The sequence below is a fragment of the Cervus elaphus genome, chromosome 15 (genome assembly GCF_910594005.1).
Source record: "Cervus elaphus chromosome 15, mCerEla1.1, whole genome shotgun sequence".
Lineage (NCBI taxonomy): Eukaryota > Metazoa > Chordata > Mammalia > Artiodactyla > Cervidae > Cervus > Cervus elaphus.
In genome coordinates, this window is record NC_057829.1 from 64,849,804 (window position 1) to 64,872,917 (window position 23,114).

The 23,114-nt window shown below is 42.1% G+C and overlaps 1 non-coding gene and 1 pseudogene across 1 annotated transcript; both read left to right on the plus strand.

The window, feature by feature from the left end:
* The first annotated feature begins 5,882 nt into the window (after nucleotides 1-5,882).
* LOC122709746 lies at nucleotides 5,883-6,002 on the plus strand (annotated as a pseudogene).
* Nucleotides 6,003-17,210: 11,208 nt separating this feature from the next.
* LOC122709695 lies at nucleotides 17,211-17,317 on the plus strand. The gene has a single exon (XR_006345669.1). It is a non-coding gene; the product is annotated as a U6 spliceosomal RNA (small nuclear RNA).
* The last annotated feature ends 5,797 nt before the right edge of the window (nucleotides 17,318-23,114 follow it).

Genomic DNA, 23,114 nt, shown 5'->3' on the forward strand with positions numbered 1-23,114 from the left:
TAATGGCATAATCCAAAAACAGGATAATCATACAACAATTTACTAATATCAACCAGGAAATGATGGGTGAACTTACTGATGAACAATCTGAAGTTATATTGTGGTAATATGGCAAGAAAGGGGTAGAGCTGGAATTCAAACCCAGGTCCATCTCCCTTTTAAAGTACATCCATGCTCTTGGCATTGCATTATCTGTTTTAAGAATTTCAGCCCTCTAGGTAAGAAGCAAAACAGGGAACAAGTTGAATCACAACATAAATATGTAACATATTCCTAGACATAAATTTTATTAAAAGGTCAATATTAAGGTGGATAAATGTGTATAATAGGCAAATATTTATATAAGAAAGGAGGAATATGAATGTATCATTTTACAAAATGGAAAGATAAAAAGGTTTTTTTTAATATTTATCTATAGAAGAAAGGAGGAAACAAAATGGAGAAGACAGGGTAGAAGGTTGTCATCACTGATATCTTATATTGTAGATATGACTTTGCTACTGCTAAGTCACTTCAGTCGTGTCCGACTCTGTGTGACCCCATAGACGGCAGCCCACCAGGCTCCCCTGTCCCTGGGATTCTCTAGGCAAGAACACTGGAGTGGGTTGCCATTGCCTTCTCCAATGCATGAAAGTGAAAAGTGAAAGTGAAGTTGCTCAGTCATGTCCGACTCTTAGCGACCTCATGGACTGCAGCCTAGCAGGCTCCTCTGTCCATGGAATTTTCCAGGTAAGAGTACTGGAGTGGGTTGCCATTGCCTTTTCTATGTAAATATTTTACATAATGTCACAACAAAATTAAATCAATAAGCAATGCCCCCAAAAGCAAAAGCCAAATAAAACAAATGAATCTAACTCTCTATTGAGTTGGTATCATAACCACATAGAGAGAAATTATTCCAAGTAAGTTAAAACCTAGCAGTTGACCAAATATACATTCTCTAGTGGGGCATACACTGATTAAGCAAATAAGTGATGATACTTGTATGCTTGGAGGTTTTTTTGGCGTGGGAGAAACAAACAAACCAAATGGAAGATCAATTAAGATAAGTAAAATCCCTATAGTCTTGGATTTAATTGGATGTATTAATAGTAACTCTTGATGCATTTCATGTTTTAAAAAATGCATGTCCTGGCTCTGTGCACTGAAAAGGACCAAGAAATGAACCAACTCAATAGCTGTAAGCACCTCTAGTTCCTAGACTCTGGTCTTTAAATACCACTTTGCACTAAAAGCAACCAGGATTCCTTGGGGAAATGGAAGATGTCAGATTTGAAACATTAATATACAAGATGATCAGGGAAATCTTGTCATAACAGGAAGCAAGAAAGCTATCAAAGATTACTAGGATCATGTCAAAAGGACTTAGGTGCCCATTAGAGGCTCCCATTGACCAATAATGAGACAATTGAGCATCAGTGAGAATAATAGCTGCAACTGACTGAAATTCATCAAACATATTTAAATCCATGAGTTCGTAATTATACTTAAAAGAAAAACCCCTATGACCTTCTTTAGAGGAGGGAGGGAACTAACTCATTATTTGGGAAATTGATAAATAAGAGGAATCAAGCATTTCTACTACTTTTCTTATAAGACCTGTACTTTAGGAAATCAAATAGTGGAAGAAGGGAAGTTTCTCTTTATAGAAGTCTTCCAACTAATAAATGAAGAAGGAATGGATAGAATTAGAGTATCACTATTTTGCGACCCCAGTGGAGTAACAGATTTAAGCAATGATTATCAATGGTTGTTAATCACCAAAAGAGAAACAACAGAACACTATGTGCCTCTTAATGAAAATACAAAGAAACAAAAAAATCTTTAAAAGTAGTATTAAAAAAAAAAATCAAACCTGAATCTGATCAAGCCTTTAGCTGTAACTACCATTTTACAGAAAACACTATAAACAAAAAAACCACAAGGGACTTCCCTGGTGGTCCAGTGGTTAAAAATCTACCTGCCAATTCAGCAGACATGAGTTCGAAACCTGATCATGAAGGATTCCACATACTGTGTGGCAACTAAGCCCATGCACTACAACTACTGAGGCTGCAGGCTCTAGAATTCATGCTGCACAATAACAGAAGCCGCCACAAATGAGAAACCCATGTACCACAGCTAGACCGTAGCCCCTGCTCATTGCAACTACAGAAAGCCCGTGCACAGCAACAAAGACACAGTACAGCCAAAAATAAGCAAATAAACAAAGAAACCGCAAGGATGCAATCTGATCCAAGCTCTTCTTCTCTTTTTTTCTCTTTAATATTTATTTATTTGGTTGTTCTGGTCTTAATAGCAGCTCACGGGATCGTTAGTTGCAGCCTTCAAACTCTTAGTTGTGGTATGTGAGATCTAGTTCCCTGACCAGGGATCGAACCCAAGGCCCCTGCATTCAAAGCATGGTGTCAGCCACGGGACCACTAGGGAAGTCCCATGATCTAGGCTCTTTTTTGCATAGTTTCCATAGACTGTGAGGAAACTTTAGTGCAAATAATGTCTTCTTCAATGAAGAAATTGCAAGGGGGGAAAAAGGCAGACAAAAAGAGACTTAAGAAACATAATCACTAATTGCAATATACTTGAATCCTTCAAGTAGTTAAAAAGAGGAAGAGGATTAGGAAGAGGAGAAGTTAAGAGGTAATCAGGAAAAAGTAAATACAATACAAATTACACATTCAGATGTGCTAGTGATATGATGGTCATTTTAAGAAGTCATTTTATTTTAGAAATATAAACTTATATACAGATTATATGATATGGTGTCTGGGATTTGCTATGAAACAAGTCTGGGGGTTGGAGTGGTGAGGAACTATATCAAACAAGACTGGCTATAAATTGATAACTGTTAGTTGCACTTGTTATACTAGTCTCTCTATTTTTGTATACGTTTGAAATAATAACAAAATTTTAAACCACTTTACATTAAAATAAACTAGTTAAATTTGGGGATCATTGTCTCCCCTCTTTTGACTTTTCAGAAATTCAGTTGCTTAGCTGTCCAAGATAGAGATTCTGAAGAAAATGACCAGTCCAAAATAAAATACCTCTAGATTCTCGCAATTGGGGTCTTCCACAAAACATCTGGGTCCCCACCTTATCACTTTTAAATGGTGTCTACTGATCAACAGATCTCAAACATGCATACAGAATTTTCAATCTTTTATTGCCTCACTTTTGTGTTGATGGACAGGAAAGGATACTAATGATTTAAAATAAGCTTCTAACTTGAAATAAAGGCCAGAATTAACTACCACCAAAAAATGTGAAAGAATCAAAGTCAATTCAGGGAAAAGAATAAAACTAAAAACAATCCCCCCTCCAAAAAAACTATCTATAATTAATAGTATGAGATATAAAGAAACTGACCTCTGTGAAACAAAAACTGTGCATTTTTAAGGTACATTCAGAGAATAATAATAATTTGCAAACTTCTAAATATTAATACATATGTATATATACATATATGAATAGGTGTATATTCATAAACATAACATTAAAAGTAAAAATATTTAATAGAAGATTTTCAAGGTAAAGTTAAGAAAATACCCAGAAGGTAGAATGAATAGGCTCAGAGATAAAATTATAAAAGAAAAAAATAAGAAAAATAAAGGATAAGTACAGAAAGTATAAATATCTAATGAGAGTCTCAGAAAAAAATAGGACAAAGAAAATGAAAGTTAAAAGGTTCATTAAGGTTAAAAGGTTAAAATTATTTTTAAAATAATTCCAAAAATTTTCCCAAGTTGAAGGGCATGAAATTTCTAGATTGAAAAGGACAGTCAAATACCCAGCACAAAGGATTTACAAAGTCCCACATCAAAGCACATAATAATACAGTTTTAGAACACCGAAAGATAAAAAGAAGCTTCCAGAATGAAAGAAAGAGGGGAAATATAGCAATTTGAAAATAGTAATAGCAGCAAACTTCTCAATAGCAATAATGGAACTATTAGATAAAGGAACAATATCCTCAAAATTCTTAGGAAAAAAGGATTTCAAATTTATAATTCTATATTCAAACAAAATATCACTCAAGTGTGAGAATAAAATATTTTTCACAATTCCAAAGCTTCCCAAAATATCCATGCTTTCTTTCCTTAAAAATTACTGGATGACTAGGGAAATCCCTGGCAGTCCAGTGGTTAGGACTCTGTGCTTTCACTGCCATGGGCCTGGATTCCATTCCTGGTCAGGGAAAGAAGATACTACAAGCCACGCAGTGCAGCCAAAAGAAAAAAAAAAAAAAAAAAGACCAAACTAAGAAAGAGGAATACTTGCAACTCAGTAAGCAAAAGATCTAACACAGGAGAAAAATGAGGGTAATCACCAAAATAGTGGAGAAGGAAAAATCCAGAATGACAGGTGTGCCGTGTATCCATGGAATAACCAGTACAAACAGGAGCTAGAACAGGTATACCACACACAGCTGTGTAAATTGAACAAAGATGTCTCGTGTGGAGACCATAAGTGAGAACCGAAATTCATTTAGTGCTCTGCTTCCCAAGGCACATTTCTGATGAAGGGGTGCATTAAACCTTGAGAAAGAAGATACCCTTACTAATCAGTCTTCCCAAAGAGAGCACTATTCTGTAATTTGTCAACTCAAGAAGCTCTTTTTAACAATCCTTATGGCCAGAGGGGGTTCCTTATAAAAAAATTTGCTCAAGGGAATTCCCTGGTGGTTCAGTAGTCTCTGAACCACTGGTGGTTAGGACTCTGGTCTTTCACCATCAAGGTTGTGGGTTCAATCTCTGGTCAGGGAATTAAGATCCCATAAGCTGCATGGCATGGGCAAAAATTAATTAATTAATTAAAAATTTACTCAGAAGGGACATCTGTGTTAGTGATGGCCTTGAATAGGAAAATTATAGGTCCAAAAAGGATGCCCCCAATAAAAATATGGTAACAATAGATTACAAAATATGCTTGACAATAATAAAATATTTCATATTTCTGTTGAGAATTTGGAAATGATTATAAATAAGTAACTAGAAAATTTAGCAAACCACTGGTGGCAGGGGAGGACATGAGGCAATTATTAACTCCAAGAAAAACAAAAAGATATGCAAGAAATAAAATGTGATGAAAGTCACAACATGACTCAGCTGTTGAAAAGAAATATTTACACTTTTATATACATAAACACAAAATGTTGATTTTACTCTGAATTGTGATAAAAGTATATTGAAAGAATGAACATAGATAAAATGAACATAGATGATGGTATAAGAGAGCCCAATTCTCATCTTCCGTAATAGTCAATAAAAGTATCTAAAAAGTGAAAAGTCAAAAAAGCAAGATAAACATGATATTTCAATAGAAATAGGGAAGCAAATATCAGAAGATGTCACTCAACAATTTTAAAATGGTAGTCTATGAGGACCTAATAGGGAATAGCTATCACCTTGTATTAGTTTAATTTTTGAGTTACATAATTATCTTTAATGAAAATTTTGGAGATATATGAAAATAGAATAGTCAGTGAATTCCCATATTCTAATCATTCAGAGTTAGCAAATATCAAGAAGTTGCCACACCTGTATCATGTAAGCATAAAGTTTAAATTTTTTTAATTAAAAAATGTTAACAAATTAATAATATGGCTACCTCTGAGGCACATGACGGATATAGGGGATGAACGGTAGTGAGGAAAGGGTGAATTTTTTTCTGTTAAACAGAAAAAGCAAATGTAAACAGTTACATTTTAAATTTTATCTTACAAATTCATACATTCACTGTTCATTTATCCTCAGAACAGTTTGAGGTGGATACTATTATCACCCCAGTTTGATAGAAAAGAGTTGGCTATCATTTGAAGTTTTTTTTCAATGAGAAAGTATTCTTTTTTAAACCATAATTTTTAAAAATAGGCCATAGATTTGCAGCCAGTTAAGCCGATTGTGCGCTTTTCCCCATCACGGTCTAGTGTGCAACGCCTGCAAACAGTACATGCAGCCTGTTGTCTGTGTGGGATGCTCAAAGGGACCCTGGAGACAGCCCTTTTCAGAACCTTCATGCTGGCATGCTGTCCCCAGTCTAGGTTCCAGACAGGTAGGCGCGTGCCTTTGGAAGGCCCCAGGGCACAGTGGCCAGGGTCCATGTTGGCCAAATCATAATGTCTGTCTGCACCAAGCAGCAGAACAAGGAGCATGTGACTGAAGTCCTCCTGGGGGCCAGTTTCAAGCTCCCTGGCCATCAGAAGATCCACATCTCCAAGAAGCGGGGATTTACCAAGTTTGTGTGTGTGTTCTTAGTTGCTCAGCCGTGTCTGACTCTGCGATTCCATGGACTGTAGCCCACCAGGCTTCTCAGTCCATGGGGATTGCCATGCCCTCCTCCAGTGGATCTTCCCAACCCAGGTATCGAACCCAGGTCTTCAGCATTACAGGTGGATTCTTCACCATCTGAGCCACCAGGGAAGCCCAAGAATACTGGAATGGGTAGCCTATCCCTTCTCCAGGGAAAAGGTTGTACCTTTTTAGACTACCTTTTAAAAATACAGTATGATTTATTTGAATTTTCATTATTTTATCTTCCCGACCCAAGAGTCAAACTAGGGTCTCCTGCATTGCAGGAGGATTCTTTACCAGCTGAGTTACTAAGTTTAATGCAGATGACTTTGAAAAGATATGGCAGAAGAGCGGCTTTCCCCAGATGGCTGTGGGGTCAAATATATCCCTAATTGTGGCCCCCTAGACAAATGGTGTGGAGAAGACAATGGTACCCCACTCCAGTACTCTTGCCTGGAAAATCCCATGGATGGAGGAGCCTGGTAGGCTGCAGTCCACGGGGTCACTAAGAGTTGGACACAACTGAGCAACTTCACTTTCACTTTTCACTTTCATGCATTGGAGAAGGAAATGGCAACCCACTCCAGTGTTCTTGCCTGGAGAATCCCAGGGACGGGGGAGCCTAGTGGGCTGACATCTGTGGGGTCGCACAGAGTCGGCAGGACTGAAGTGACTTAGCAGCAGCAGCAGACAAATGGTGGGTCCCACACTCATGAGAGCCATGGTACTGTCCCCTCTTTACTCATACCCACCAGTAAATCCTACTTTCCTGTCAAAAAAAAATAGGCCATAGAAATCTATTCCCCTTCTCATATGATAGCCATTTGGCTACTAGCATTCTTTTTTTTTTCTTTTCTTTTTTAGTATAAAAAGTCCCAGTTCTTCCAATGATGCTTCAAAAGTAGAATTATTATACATTGCAATTGTTAATAACACTTTCTTTTACTGTCAAATGTACCGTAGTTTAGGTAATATTTTATGGCTACTCTTCTAATAGGATTTGGTATTTAGGTCCTTTCCGACGTGGGTTGCCCTACCCTGGACATCACTCTGAAGAAGTGTCTTCAGCCTTAAACCTAGCAAAATATGGAACCTTAGTGGGACCATTAATCTTTCCTGTACCAAGCTTTCTGCATCTACTAAGGCAGGTAGGGAGCCTGGGAGTCATCATACTTCTGGATCATACAATTGATCCACAATGAATTAGCTGTCACATAAATTCAGTCTTTTTCAAGTGATTCATCCCTAAACCAGGACTCCCAGGCCTATGTTTGCATCTCTGATCTTTTTAATCTGCCTGCAGGACTCCACATCCACTCTCCTCCAAGTGTCATTTGTTCATGTAGGATCATTGTTCCAGCCTATCATGATCATTCTAATTGCAATTCTGTCATGCAGCCTATTAGTGATCCTGGTCCTTTTTGTGTCATCTGGAAGTGTGATGAGCTGGACACCTACATCTTCATTTGAGCCACTGATAGAAATATCACATGACCAGGTTCAAAAACCTCCAGTTGGAAAGACATAACCCCTACCATCATTACCCTTCTTTGGGTACAGTGAGTCACCATTTCTGAATGCTCCAAGCAGGGTCATCATCAGCCCACATTTCTTCATTGCATCCACAAAGATAATAGGACAAACTGCTTCATCCCCTGTTGAAATCAAAGAACAGTATCTTCAGGATTCCCCTAACCTCCTCGTTCAGTGTCCTTATCAACAAAAAAGCATGGTTTTCTACTCTTTGGCATGTATTCCTAAAGAACTCATTTTTGGCTTCTGCCAAAAGGTAGACATGTTTTCCTTGTTAAGCATTGCCAGACCCCATATATAATAATCATTTCTAGAATTTTGCCAGGAATCAATCTCAATCTTGACAGTCTTTAATTTCCAAATCGATTGTCTACTCCTTGCTGAGTATTATGGTAGTCCTTATCCATTTACATACTGTAGTACCCCTCTGACCCGCCAGGATTCCATGAAGGTCACCAAAAGCAGATTCCTAATTACATGTGATTTCAACACTTGTCTGGACCTAGATCTTTTTAATCATAATTCTTCCTGCTATTTCCGATTTAAAGTCATTCTCCTCAACACTCCGGAAAGAAGGAAAAAGGATAGATAGCAGCTCTTTTCTCTGTCTTTGGATAACATCAACAACCCAAAGGTTGTTCTGGGTATTAAACCCATTTTAAAATTTTATTTACTTATCTATTCATTTGTTAATTCATTCACCCATCCATTCATTACATACTTATTAAAATGCAAATATTACAGATAAAGCCAAACCTGTCATTGATCAGTCCTTCTAATTCTAGTCTTTCCTTTTTTATATTCATTTTGTTTATTTCTCATTTTTATTTTATCTTTGGAAAGGCATTTTATTTTAAATATAGAAGTGTGTACATGTCAATCCCAAACCCCCATTCTATCCCTCCATTCCCCTTACCCCCCACCCCAGTAACCACAAGTTCATTCTATAAGTCTTTGAGTCTGTTACTGTTTTAAAAATAAGTTCATTTTCGTCATTTTTTTAGATTCTGCCCATTCTTTATCGAAATATCGAATGATGTTTGTCTTTCTCTAACTTACTTCAATTAGTATGATAAACTCTAGGCCCATCCATGTTACTGCAAATGGCATTATTTCATACTTTTCAATGGCTTAGTAATATTCCATTGTATATAGGTACCAAATCTTCTTTATCCATTCATCTACTGGTGGACATTTAGGTTGCTTTCATGTCTTGGCTATTGTAAACAGTGCTGCAGTGAACATTTGGGTGCATAAATCCTTTCAAACTGTGTTTTTCTCTGAATATATGGCAAAAAGTGGGCTTACTTGATAATAGGGTAACTCTATTTTTAGTTTTTTAAGGAATCTCCACACTGTTCTCTATAGTGGCTATATCAATTTCATTCCTACCAACCAGTGTAGGAGGGTTCCTTTCTCTCCACACCCTCTCTGGCATTCATTGTTTGCAGATTTTTTGATGATGGCCATTCTGACTTGTGTAAGGTGATATCTCATTGTAGTTTTGATTTGCATTTCTCTAATAATTAGTGATGTTGATCATCTTTCCATGTGCCTTTTGGCCACCTGTATGTCTTCTTTGGAGAAACGTCTCTATAGATCTCTGCCCATTCTTTATTGTAACTAGATTGGTGTATGTTCTTCCATGCACTTACACACACACATATGCATATAGAACATATACTTTGAATTTTTTGTTTAACTATATTGGAATATCCTGTAGAAAATGCTCCCCTATTAATATTTTCCTGGCAAAACATCTTTAGGCTTTTAGTACCCCAACCTTAGAGAACCCATGTATATCAATTACAGTAATATTTGTCAGTTTTTGTTTACAGAGGGAAAATATATACGTATTTGCATCCCCAAAGCTCAATATGGCATTCTAAACATAATGATGGATGGGAAAAATCCCAAGTTACATTTCAAATAGAATTGATAGGGTATCAGAATCATGTGTAAACGTTTTGAAAAGTGTCAACAAATGGGATGTGAGTCGGAAGTGTGGCTGAGGCTAAGAAGACTTATTGCTAACAAAGCAACCATTCATTACAGCTATATTCTTGTTTGGTAATCATGAACCAATATACTGAGCTTTTTACATCGTAATGTAATAATTTGTTAATTCTGTGTGGGCATTTACTGGGATCTAGTTACATTTTTTAGGAAATTTGTTGAAAGATTCAAGTTGACACACAACCTATTTCCATTTTTCCCATTTAAAATAATGGAAAACAGGCTCAAGTTAGTATTTTCAAACAGAATGTTTCATTTGAATGAATGGACTTCTGATTTAAGAGGGGAAATGTCCGTTCATCAACAAAAAGATAAACAAAATGTGGTATATAGTGTGGTTTATCCGTACAATGGAATATATCACTTGGTCATAGAAAGGAATGAAGTTATGATATAGGCTATAACATGGAAGAATCTCAAAAGCATCACACTGTCACCTGTCTTCCACCCCCACTCAGTTCAGTTCAGTTCAGTCTCTCAGTCGTGTCCGACTCTTTGTGACCCCATGAATCGCAGCATGCCAGGCCTCCCTGTCCATCACCAGCTCTCGGAGTTTACTCAAACTCATGCCCATCAAGTTGGTGATGCCATCCAGCCATCTCATCCTCTGTCGTCCCCTTCTCCTCCTGCCCCCAATCCCTCCCAGCATCAGGGTCTTTCCCAATGAGTCAACTCTTCACATGAGGTGGCCAAAGTACTGGAGTTTCAGCTTCAGCATCAGTCCTTCCAATGAACACCCAGGACTGATCTCCTTTAGGATGGAGTGGTTGGATCTCCTTGCAGTCCAAGGGACTCTCAAGAGTCTTCTCCAACACCACAGTTCAAAAGCATCAATTTTTCGGCCCTGAGCTTTCTTCACAGTCCAACTCTCACCTTCATACATGACCACTGGAAAAACCAAAGCCTTAACCAGACGGACCTTTGTTGACAAAGTAATGTCTCTGCTTTTTAATATGCTGTCTAGGTTGGTCATAACTTTCCTTCCAAGGAGTAAGCATCTTTTAATTTCATGGCTGCAATCACCATCTGCAGTGATTTTGGAGCCCAAAAAAATAGTCTGACACTGTTTCCACTGTCTCCCCATCTATTTCCCATGAGGTGATGGGACCAGATGCCATGATCTTAGTTTTCTGAATGTTAAGCTTTAAGTCAACTTTTTCACTCTCCTCTTTCACTTTCATCAAGAGGCTTTTTAGTTTCTCTTCACTCTCTGCCATAAGGGTGGTATCATCTGCATATCTGAGGTTATTGACATTTCTCCCGGCAATCTTGATTCCAGCTTGTGCTTCTTCCAGCCCAGCGTTTCTCATGATGTACTCTGCATATAAGTTAAATAAGCAGGGTGACAATATACAGCCTTGACATACTCCTTTTCCTATTTAGAACCAGTCTGTTGTTCCATGTCCAATTCTAACTGTTGCTTCCTGACCTGCATACAGGTTTCTCAAGAGGCAGGTCAGGTGGTCTGGTATTCCCATCTTTCAGAATTTTCCGTAGTTTATTGTGATCCACACAGTCGAAGGCTTTGGCATAGTCAATAAAACAGAAATAGATGTTTTTCTGGAACTCTCTTGCTTTTTTGATGATCCAGCGGATATTGGCAATTTGATCTCTGGTTCCTCTGCCTTTTCTAAAACCACTACCCTAGGCTAACTGTTTCGGCCAAGGTCTTTTTCTTAATTTTTATTTTATATTGGAGTATAGTTGATTTACAAAGCCAAAGGTCTTTATGTGCTCCCATTGCAAACCCCATTGGTCTCTCTGACATCCCTGCAGCAGGTCATACTGCTGCCCACTCCCACCTGCTTGGACCACTCTTCTCCCTCAGCTTCCTGATGACACACTCCTGATTTTTTTCCAGCCTTTCTGATGGGGATTCTCAGCCTTAACCACTGGCTGCTCAAACTCTACCTGCCCCTCACAGGCTGGTGCTTCCAGGTCCCACCGTTAGCCTTCAACCTGACCCCTCCTCAGTCACCGTGACCTTTTCCACAGTTGCAAAGGTCACACAGACACACTGACAACTCCTAACCTGTCATCTTCAGCTCCGCTCACTGTCTCCCAGTTTCATATGTCCGTCAGCCTAACGGACACCTCCACCTGGAAGTTCCTCTGCAACCCCAAGTCAATGTGTTTAAAACGAAATAGTGCAACATGTTCCCCATAAGCACACACACATTTTGTGGGTGATAGGATTAAATGTTATATTTTGGACATCTGAATTTTCTAGTTTTTCTTCAATTAACAGCCATAGCCCATATAATGGGTTATGAATATTAAAGCAAGAGAATTCCAGAAAAACATCTACTTCTGCTTCATCGAGTATGCTAAAACCTTTGACAGTGTGGATCACAACAAACTGTGGAAAATTCTGAAAGAAATGGGAATACCAGACCACCTTACCTGCCTCCTGAGAAACCCATATCAGGTCAAGAAGCAACAGTTAGAACTGGACATGGAACAATGGACTGGTTCCAAATTGGGAAAGGAGTACACCAAGGCTGTATATTGTCACCCTGCTTATTTAACTTATATGCAGAGCAAATCATGTGAAATGCCAGGTTGGATGAAGCACAAGCTGGAATCAAGATTGCTGGGAGGAATATCAAAAACCTCAGAAACTCAGATGACACCACCCTTATGGCAGAAAGCAAAGAAGAACTAAAGAGCCTCTTGATGAAAATGAAAGAGGAGAGTGAAAAAGTTGGCTTAAAACTCAACATTCAGAAAACTAAGATCATGGCATCTGGTCCCATCACTTCATGGCAAATAGATGGGGAAACAATGGAAACAGTGACAGACTTTATTTTCTTGAGATGCAAAATCACTGCAGATAGTGACAGCAGCCAAGAAATTAAAAGACTATTGCTCCTTGGAAAAAAATTTATGACAAACCTAGACAGCATATTAAAAAACAGAGACATGACTTTGCCAACAAAGGTCTGTATAGTCAAAGCTATGGTTTTTCCAGTAGTCATGTATGGATGTGAGAGTTGGACCATAAAGAAAGCTGAGCACCGAAGAACTGATGCTTTTGAACTGTGGCATTGGAGAAGACTCTTGAGAGTCCCTTGGACAGCAAGAAGATCAAACCAGACAATTCTAAAGGAAATCAATCCTGAATATTCATTGGTAGGATTGATGCTGAAGCTGAAACTACAATACTTTGGCCACCTGATGAGAAGAACTGACTCACTGGAAAATATCCTGATGCTGGGAAACATTGAAGGCAGGAGGAGAAGAGGACAACAGAGGATGAGATGGTTGGATGGCATCACTGACTCGATGGACATGAGTTTGAGCAAGCTCTGGGAGTTGGTGATGGACAGGGAAGCCTGGCGTGCTGCAGTCCATGGGGTCACAGAGTCAGACACAACTGTGACTGAACTGAACTGAACCCGTATAATGAGGGGAAACAGCTTTTTTTTTAAAAGTTTCAAAGTTGACTTCCCAGACTAAAGTTGAATTCCCAGGTAACTGTGCAAAAAATACTAATTTTGGAGCACAAATAACATTCCTCACACTCTTTCTTCTCTCTTTCTCCCTGAGAGTTTCAGTCTCCATTACAATGAAGAAGGAGGGGAGGGGAGATGAGGTGGGGCTCCTGTTCACTGGTGCAGGGCTGAGCCTCAGCTGGGGACTAGGGGACTTTGTCGTTGTATTTACTCCTCACAATAACTGAGGGGGATAGATATTATTAGGCTCATTTTACAGATGAAAAATGGAGGCCCTAAAATGATAAGCAATCACCTTTCATTATGCAGCTAATGAACAAAGCAAAATTCAAAGCCAAATCTACCCAACCCCAAAGCATGCTCACTTGCACTCTTTCCTCACCTTCCACACACACCCTCTCTCTCTTTAGAAGTACCCCAGAGTTCTTGCTTAAAAATTTCCACCAAATATCCCTCTCCTCTCTGCCTTTTCACATCAAAGGCTTAGTGGCAGAGGCTGGAAGGTGGGTGTCTGAGTACACACTGTATTTGTGTGTGTGCTCAGTGGCTCAATTGTGTCTGACTCTTTGCCACCCCATGGACTGTAGCCTGCCAAGCTCTCTTGTACATGGGATTTCTTAGGCAAGAATACTGGAGTGGGTTGCTATTTCCTCCTCCAGGGGAGCTTCCTGACCTAGGGAACCCACCACGTCTCCTGCATTGGCAGGTTGATTCTTTACCGCTGAGTCACCTGGGAAGCCCTATACACACATTATGTTCCTAACATTTTGCACAACTACACCATAATTGTCCCACCCTAATACCAGTACCACCCTCATTTCTGTCAGAGGAGTCATTTATGTTGTTTAGTCTCTCAATGACTCTGTAGTAAGCACCCTCTAAGTCTCAGAAAGAGAGCCAGACTCTGGAGATTCCATAACGAACAGGGAAATTGTGGTTCTTGTCTTCATGGGGTTTGCACTCTGGCTGGAAAATGCATCACTCACAGTGCATGGGCACTAAGCAGAGAACATCTGTGCACAGAAAAACCAGGGTAGGTTCACCAAGAACCAGTAGTCAAAATGGAGAAATGAAAGGAAAAAGTAGATGGGTATAAGGTTGAAAAGAATTTGCCAGAGCTTGCTCCCATGACTCCATTATTGGCCCTCCTATTCTCTGTTTTTGTCAATGACCTCCAAGCTCATCAGATTATCAGAAGATATAGAATTTGTTAAATGGTAGAGGAAAAAATTAGGGCCTCAAAGACAGCTTGGAATAATGAATCAAACTTAACACAATGTAATTTAAGGGATAAATACAAAGTCTGGATTTGTGTCACAAATTGATCACCCCAGTGCACCGAGACAGTTGGAGTTTGTCAGCGGCTCATGTGAGAACAGGGCTTCCCAGGTGGCACAGTGGTAAAGAATCTGCCTGCCAAGCAGGAGATTCAGATTTGATCTCTGGGTCAGGAAGATCCCCTGGAAAAGGAAATGGCAACTCACTCCAGTATTCTTGCCTGGGAAATCCCACAGACAGAGAAGCCTGGTGGGCTACAAGTCCACGGGGTCACGAAAGGGTCAGACACGACTTAGCGAATAAACATGAGAGAATAACCAGGGAGTTGTTGTTGATGAGCTTAATGTGGGTTCTCAAAGCCACTACTAAATTCAAAGCAACTACTAAAAAGCTAGGACATAGGTGTAGGAGCCCCAACAGGGTCCAGCAGAGGCAGGGAAGACTCCCACTGTCTCAGGGCTCCTCTGAGGGCCCTCCACCCACTAGGAGTCCCAGGCAGACTACAGGTGTCAGTAAAGAGAGGCTGTATCCCTGCATCACCACATATCAGGGCTAACCCCCTGCTCCAGACCCTCATTTACAGAGTTGCCAACTGAGGCCAGAGGAGGGAAAGGGCCCAGTGGGGTCAGCAAGTTTGCAGCAGAACCAGGACAACCCTTGAACTTTCTTGAATGAATGAATGAAGTACATGGATGAATAAGGATAAAGTACATGGAGAGGCAGCATATAAGATCAGGAACATCCATTTCATCTTCTTTGAGGCATCAAGGAGGGATGCCAATGCAGGGAATATGGGTTCAATCCCTGGTCCAAGGGAAGATCCCATAGGCTGCAGAGCAACTAAGCCCGTGCATGGCAACTACTGAGCCCGTGCTCTGAGCACCCAAGCTGCAACTACTGAGCCCAAGTGCTGCAACTACTGAAGTCTGTGTGCCCTAGAGCCTGGCTCCACAAGAGAGGCCACTGTAGTGAGAAGCCCGTGAACTGCAACTACAGAGTAGCCCCGTCTCTGTCACCACTGGAGAAAGCCCACTTGCAGCAACAAAGACCCAGCCCAGCCAAAAATAAAATAAAAGGAGTTAATCAAGGTGATAAGGCTTCCCACTGACTTACCCACAGATTCTTCGTGCTGAATACATGAGTGCACATATATGTGCCCACACTATGCCCCCCAGACTCTGCTTGACCTCCCACAATGCTTTCCACCCTGCCCTAGGCCAGTGCTGGAGGCAAGGGGGAAAGCACTGCTAGCCCTTGCCCAGCTCCCTGGGCTTTCTTTCCTCTTCCCAAGGCCTCTCCTTCAGGAAGTCCTCCTGAGTTGGGGAGGCAGTAGTGTCGGCCTCCCGCCCAGGCAGAGAGCCCTGCCAGCTGTAGAGCCCCTGCTCCAGGCAGTTCTCTTAAACTATCCTAAGGAGGCAGGTGCCTAGAGAAAGCCCCCAGCTTATACCTTTGCGCCCTCTGTCTCCCCATACACTTCTGTGCCTCAGGTCCCTCATCTCTCACCCTCTCCAGGAAGCCATCCTCAGACCTGTGTCATCCTGAGACCCCAGACCCCCAGTTCCCTCTGCTTCCTACTGTGCCCTCCCCTGAGATCCTCTGTCATTATCTCTGGAAAGTGAGGCTTGTGCATCATCATTAATGGGCTAAACAGCAGGGTCAGCGAGGCAGGTAGCAGTAAACGCAGCAATTACGGCCTTGCCTCCATCCGAGCGCCTTCGCTCCCAATCCATCTCCCCTCATCACCAGGCGGTGCTGAGCCGGCCCTGCCTTCATTACATTAATCAGGTTAATTCCAAGTTAGAGCCCACATTCTAATCAAAAGGCAGTCAACAGGGGTGGGGTGCCAGGGGAAGAGGGAAGAGCCGTCCTCCCAAGGAATGGGGGTTGACAGGAGGCTCAGGCCTGAGCACCTGACAGCCTGCCTCCAGGGCCCCATCCCTTCCAGAGGCTGCTCCCATTCTCAGTCTGGGCCTAACTCCTGAGACCTCTTTTGCATCTTGGATTCAAGCCAGGGCCAAGACTCTGGATATATAGTCAGAGGCTAGGAAGAGTCTCTTTCCTTATCTCTTTAAACAGGCTGACGAAGCCTTCGTGGACCATTGGCAAGGTTGTACACTGACAACTCTAGAGGGGCACCATATTCATACCGAAGTCTAGGTGAATGACGTCCTTAGAGTTGTGCAATGTACAACCTGTACAACAGTACAGAGCAGCCCAGCAGGCCACCTCCTGAGAAAGGGACTAGGGAAGGTGGAGGATGACGAAGGACTGAGAGTAGAGGCCACAGAGCTAACACTGGAAATCAAACAGTTCATTAAGAGGAAATGGAGATCAGGCTTCCCTGGTGACTCAGTGGTAAAGAATCCACCTGCCAGCGCAGAAGATACGGGGTTCAGCCCCTGATCTGGGAAGATCCCACATGCCCAGAAGCAAGTAAGCCTGTGCGCCACAACTGCTGAGCCTGTGCTCTAGAGCCCGTGCTCAGCAATAAGAGAAGCCACCACAAAGAGAAGCCCATGCATAGCAACTAGAGAGTTGCCCCTGCTTGCCGTAACAAACAGAAAAGCCCAAGTAACAATGAAGACCCATCACAGCCAAAATATAAATAAATAAAAATTATTAAAATAAAAGAAGAGTGCTCGCTTCAGCAGCACATATACTAAAATTGGAATGATACAGAGAAGATTAGCATGCCCCCTGTGCAAGGATGACACGCAAATTCGTGAAGCATTCCATATTTTTCTCAACATCACTCATTATCAGAGAAATGCAAATCAAAACCACAACGAGGTACCATTACACGCCAGTCAGGATGGCTGCTATCCAAAAGTCTACAAGCAATAAATGCTGGAGAGGGTGTGGAGAAAAGGGAACCCTCTTACACTGTTGGTGGGAATGCAAACTAGTACAGCCGCTATGGAAAACAGTGTGGAGATTTCTTAAAAAACTGGAAATAGAACTGCCATATGACCCAGCAATCCCACTGCTGGGCATACACACCAAGGAAACCAGATCTGAAAGAGACACGTGCACCCCAATGTTCATCGCAGCACTGTTTATAATAGCCAGGACATGGAAGCAACCTAGATGCCCATCAGCAGACGAATGGATAAGGAAGCTGTGGTACATATACACCATGGAATATTACTCAGCCATTAAAGAGAATTCATCTGAATCAGTTCTAATGAGACGGATGAAACTGGAGCCCATTAAAAGAGTGAAGTAAGCCAGAAAGATAAAGACCAATACAGTATACTAACGCATATATATGGAATTTAGAAAGATGGTAATGATAACCCTATATGTAAAACAGAAAAGGAGACACAGATGTACAGAACAGACTTTTGGACTCTGTGGGAGAAGGCGAGGGTGGGATGTTTCGAGAGAACAGCATCGAAACATGTATATTATCTAGGGTGAAACAGATCACCAGGCCAGGTTGGATGCATGAGACAAGTGTTCGAGCCTGGTGCACTGGGAAGACCCAGAGGGATCGGGTAGAAAGGGAGGTGGGAGGGGGGATGGGGATGGGGAATACATGTAAATCCATGGCTGATTCATGTCAATGTATGACAAAAACCACTACAATATTGTAAAGTAATTAGCCTCCAACTAATAAAAATAAATGGAAAAAATAAATAAATAAAAGAAGAGGAAACGAAGATCAACAGACATCTGTCATCAGCAACAACACCATCAACTCCAACTCACTGGCATTTTCCCAAGGTTCTGTCCTCATCCTCTGCTAGGTAACTTCATCTGCTTCCACAGCTTCAAATGGCACTGCGTTGATGGAGAGTCCTTACCCTCACTCTTTCCTGCCCTGCTTCATATTCCATAGATGTAGCTCCACGTGGAAGTTCCTCCAGCTACACAAAGCATGGTTAAAATAGCTCAGAAGTTTCTCGCCCAGATTTACTTCTCTTCCCTTTCTCAGTGAATTCCTCCCTATCTGACCCAAGCTAGAAATCTTGGAATCATTTGAGAGTCCTCCTTCCTGGACCCTTTGTTAGTTTTCTGCTGTGGCTATAACAAATTACCACAAGCTCAGCTTCAAACAATAATATCTTTCAGGTATGGAGGTCAGAAGTCTAAAAGGGGTCTCACTGCATTTAAATCAAGGTGTTGGCAAGGTTGCTTTCCTGCTTGGAGGTTGTAGGGGAGAATCTGTTTCCTTGCCTTTTCCAACTTCTGGAGGCTGTGTACATGAGGTACATTCCTTGGCTAATAGCCCCATTCTCCATCTTCAAAACCAGTAGCATAGCTACTCTCTGACTTTCCTGCTTTCCTTTTCCCTTTCAAAGGCCTTTGTGAGTACACTGGGCCACTTAGATAATCTAAAATAATCTCTTGGACCTAATTATCAACTTTAATTCCTTCTGTAACCTTACTTCTCCCTGCCATGTAACACAACATATTCACCAGTTCTTGGGATTAGGATATGGATATTGAGGAGCCCTTATTCTACCTACCACAAACCCCAAAAGCACTATCTTCAAATCCTATTAATTTTATGCTTCTAAGATGATCCTTCCATCAGTTCCTACCTACATTCTTCATCTCGAATTGTCTGAACATGACAGTCATCTCACTGGTATCTCTATCTCTCACCTCCCTCTCTTTAATCCATCTCCCAAGTAACTGTCAGAATATAGCAGATGCTTTTATTGCTTTGAGCAACTCCTCTCCTCAGCCCACTTCTGATTTCAGTGCAACTTGCCTAAGAAAGGGAACGTGATGGCCCAGAGGGCAACCTTCAACCAATCAGTCAGTATATAAACACTCAGGTTCCTATCCTTTAGAGGGACAATTCTGACATACATTCTACATGACTACTGAGGGGGCCAAGGATTCGGCCCCAGTTGTCCACAATGGCCACCAGCTTTCTTCTCTTTCACCCTTCCCACTCCTCCACTACTACTCCCTGGGATCATCTCCTGAATAAAGTCTTTGTCTCAAGCTCTGATTTGGAGGAGGAGTCTCTAGATACAGAATGATATATATCAAATGAACATTTGATCAAGTCAACTGCCTATAGGTATAGAATGATATTTATCAAATGAACATTTGATTAAGTTATCTGCTTTACTCAAAACAGTCAAAAACTCCTGCCCTCAGATTAAAGTACTAACCCATCAGCTGCTATTCACAACCCTATATACTCCAACTCACTTCTCCAATCTCATTGTCTTCTATATCCATCCACTCATCCTATATGTCAGTCATACCAGGTTCCATCATGAACTTTCACACCCCTAAGCTTTCACTCATGCTGAGAGCTCTGAGTCCTAAATCCTGCCTCCTGGACACCTCCACATGGATGTCTCATAGCAAAGCTCAAATTCAATGCTTCCAAAACCGAACTCAACTTCTCAATGTTCTCCTCTTTTCTAACTTTCTCTCAAGTTTGTCTGATTCTTCATCATCTTTCCCTGATTCTGTTTCTTCCTCCAGTTTCATACACATGAGTGATCTCCAGGATTTTGCCCTTGACCCTCTTCTTTTCTTGATCTCCATACTTTCCCTGGCTAGTCCCATCTTATTCCTATGGCATTATTGTCTACCCACACATGCTAATGGTTCTTTCCTTTTTGTCTCCAGGCTAGACGTCTCTGCTGAGCTTCCAGACTCGTATCCAGCTGCCTGCTGTATACCTCATCCTGGATATTCAGGTTCATCTCAAACCATAAATATTCAAGACCTTATCTCCCAACTTGCTCTTCCTCTAATATCTCCCATTATGCAATCACCTACTACTAAGATGCTTATAAACTTTCAATACTTTCTGCCCTATCCCTCTCCCCAAATTCTGCCCATTCTATCTAATCTGCTCTTTCTTCCACCTTCCCTCCGACCCTCACAATCTCGCCCCTGGATCTTGCAATGGTTGTTACTAGCTTCCTGACTTCTGGCTCTTGCTTTTGCTAATCCATCCTCTGTCAAAGCCTTTCTAATACACATATCTGGCAGGGTTATTTCCCACTCAGAACCCTATAGGAAAAATTCATCCCTTAATCTGACCCAAAATCCTTCTTGCTCTGGGCTCTGCCCTCCCGGGAAGCCCACCTTCCCTTACACGCCATATACTGTTCCCTCTGGTTGAATGCCCTTCTTACACCACAACTCCATCAATCCCTCCTCCTCTTGGAAACTTCCTTATCTTTTAAGCCACCTCTTCTGGGAGGCCTTCCAGAACAGTGCTCCCAGAGCAAGCCATGCAGCACAATACTACATTTATTTACTCATCCATCTCCTCTGTTGGACTATGAATCCTTGAGGGCAGGGACCTTGTCTTCGTCATCTTTGCCCCACAGCACTGCATATGGCTCTAAGCAGGGATTCACTGAGTGCTTGCTGAAGAAATGAACTAATAGGTGTGCACTTTACAAACAGCAAAATTCTTACCTACGGGCGACACACAGGTAAGCACCATTCGTGGCTACACAGCAGACACAATCATCCGCATGCACACTGTTGTTCTTCATGTACGAGGAGCGTTCAACAGTCTGTCACACACCTCTGCTGTCACTTACCTACAGCCGAGTACCAACATTCACCCGCATTCCTTCCTCCACGTCAACCAAGTTACTCAGAGTCACAAACACTCCCACACGGTCGTGCGCACACAATCACACAGCCACACACACACAGCCACATACACAATTCTAAACACCTCGAGGGCACACTTCATCTCCAATTGTGAGCAAATGCTGTTGGTTTTCATTAATCTGCAGACTCTGTGTTCGCCAGTCTCTCTGGCTCCCCCTCTCCCTCTTCCCCACTCTCTCTCTTTCTGCTCGGAGGCAGGTGAGCGCATCAATTTTCTCCTCGTCTGTGGCAGTTAAATTAAATGGAATCGGCCTGATTGCTGAAAATCAAAGGGAAGGCTGATAAAGCAATTAAATCCCTCTAATTCCTCGTCCTGAAAGGTGCAGCGGCTCTGAAGCTAATTAACTTCATAATGAAAATCCTTCTTCACCCTTTTAGGCTCTTCTCCCCAGGTCTCCTCTCCTCTTCTTCTCCCCTTCTGGGGAGAAGCTGGTTGCCAAGGAAGAGCTGGATCAGCAGCATTAAAAGTCAGAACTCTGAAGAGGTCTCCGGGGGGCTCTTTCCTGTGCTCCCAGATCCATCTCCCTTAACACCCAGCCCCCTTTCTCCCACACCCAGGTGCCTACTCACCACTTACCACTCCTTTGCTATCATCCCTCCAGACCCCGAACAGCACTAGAGCAACACCACTCCACCCTCTAGCGCCTAGCCCCACCTCCAGCACAGCCCTACCTCAACAACCACACTTTCTCTTGCATCCACCCATTCCACCTCTAACACCCAGCCTCTCCTTCAATATTCAGTCCTACTCCCACCAGCCCTACCCCTATACCCAAGCCCACCTCCCCACCAGCCCTACTCAACACCCAGCCCCACCTCCAACCCCAGCCCTATCTCAACATCAGCCCACCTTCAATATGCACAGCCTATAACTTTGAGCACCTGCACTAGTCACTGGGACTATAAACATGAACAAAAAACAAGCCTTACCTTAAAGTATCTCCTTGTAGAGAGTTAGAGACAGACAAGCAAATAGACAAATCACTACAGAGCTAATAAGCTCTTCATAAAGAAGCTTATGACAGGGACCCTCAGAGAGCTCTGAGAGAGAGAAATCTCTCAGTTGGGAGACACTTGAGCTGGGTAACTAAGAGTTAGCTGACCTGGCTGGATGAAAGAGGGAGATGGTGTCAGAGAAAGAGCATGTTCAAGGCTTGGAGGTGGGGGAGAGCAAGGGCTGACCAGAGGTTGGGAGTTAGTTTGGGAAGATAGCCACTGGAGCTTCTGGAATTGAGTCGGGATAACTGGGCAGAGGCCAGATCAGAAGGGGTTTGGAGTCTCACTGTCTTTCAAACAAAGTCAGGAGCTGAAAGAGGATTGACATGTCAGCTAGAACTGGAGTCTCTTGGGCTTATCTTCCATGACCTGACATGTGGAAGCAGGGCAGACACAGGGAGCCTGCCTGCTTCACACACACGTGTGTGTGTCCATGGGCTCACTGGCAGGGAGCAGGCCAGGAGAGTTGGGGACCACAGGCAACATCCAAGCAAAGCTTATCTAAGAAGAAAACGGAACAAGCGTACTGAATGACCTTCCAGGATTTGAGGGAGACAGAGACCCTGGTTCTGTGGCCACTGCTCTTCCAACCCTGCGATGCTGGCTCTTTCCCCTCTTCTTCCTCTGGGAAGTTCATCCACGCTCATGGCTACAGTGACCACCTCTCCAACGATGGCCGTGAGCCCGACCAGGGAGGAGCACAGCTGGCCTCATCCACCACCACATCCCCAGCCCAATCTATAATATACATTCAGTAAATACTTGATTAATATGTAGAAATGAACAGTGACTTCCAAATTTATACCCCCAAGCTCTAGACCTTTGTATGCCACTATCAACTGAACATTTCTATCTGGTTATTTCCATCTCGCACTCAGCCCCCCCCCCCCCGATCCTGCTCCTCTTCTGAGTTTCCCTTCCTAATGATTGGCAC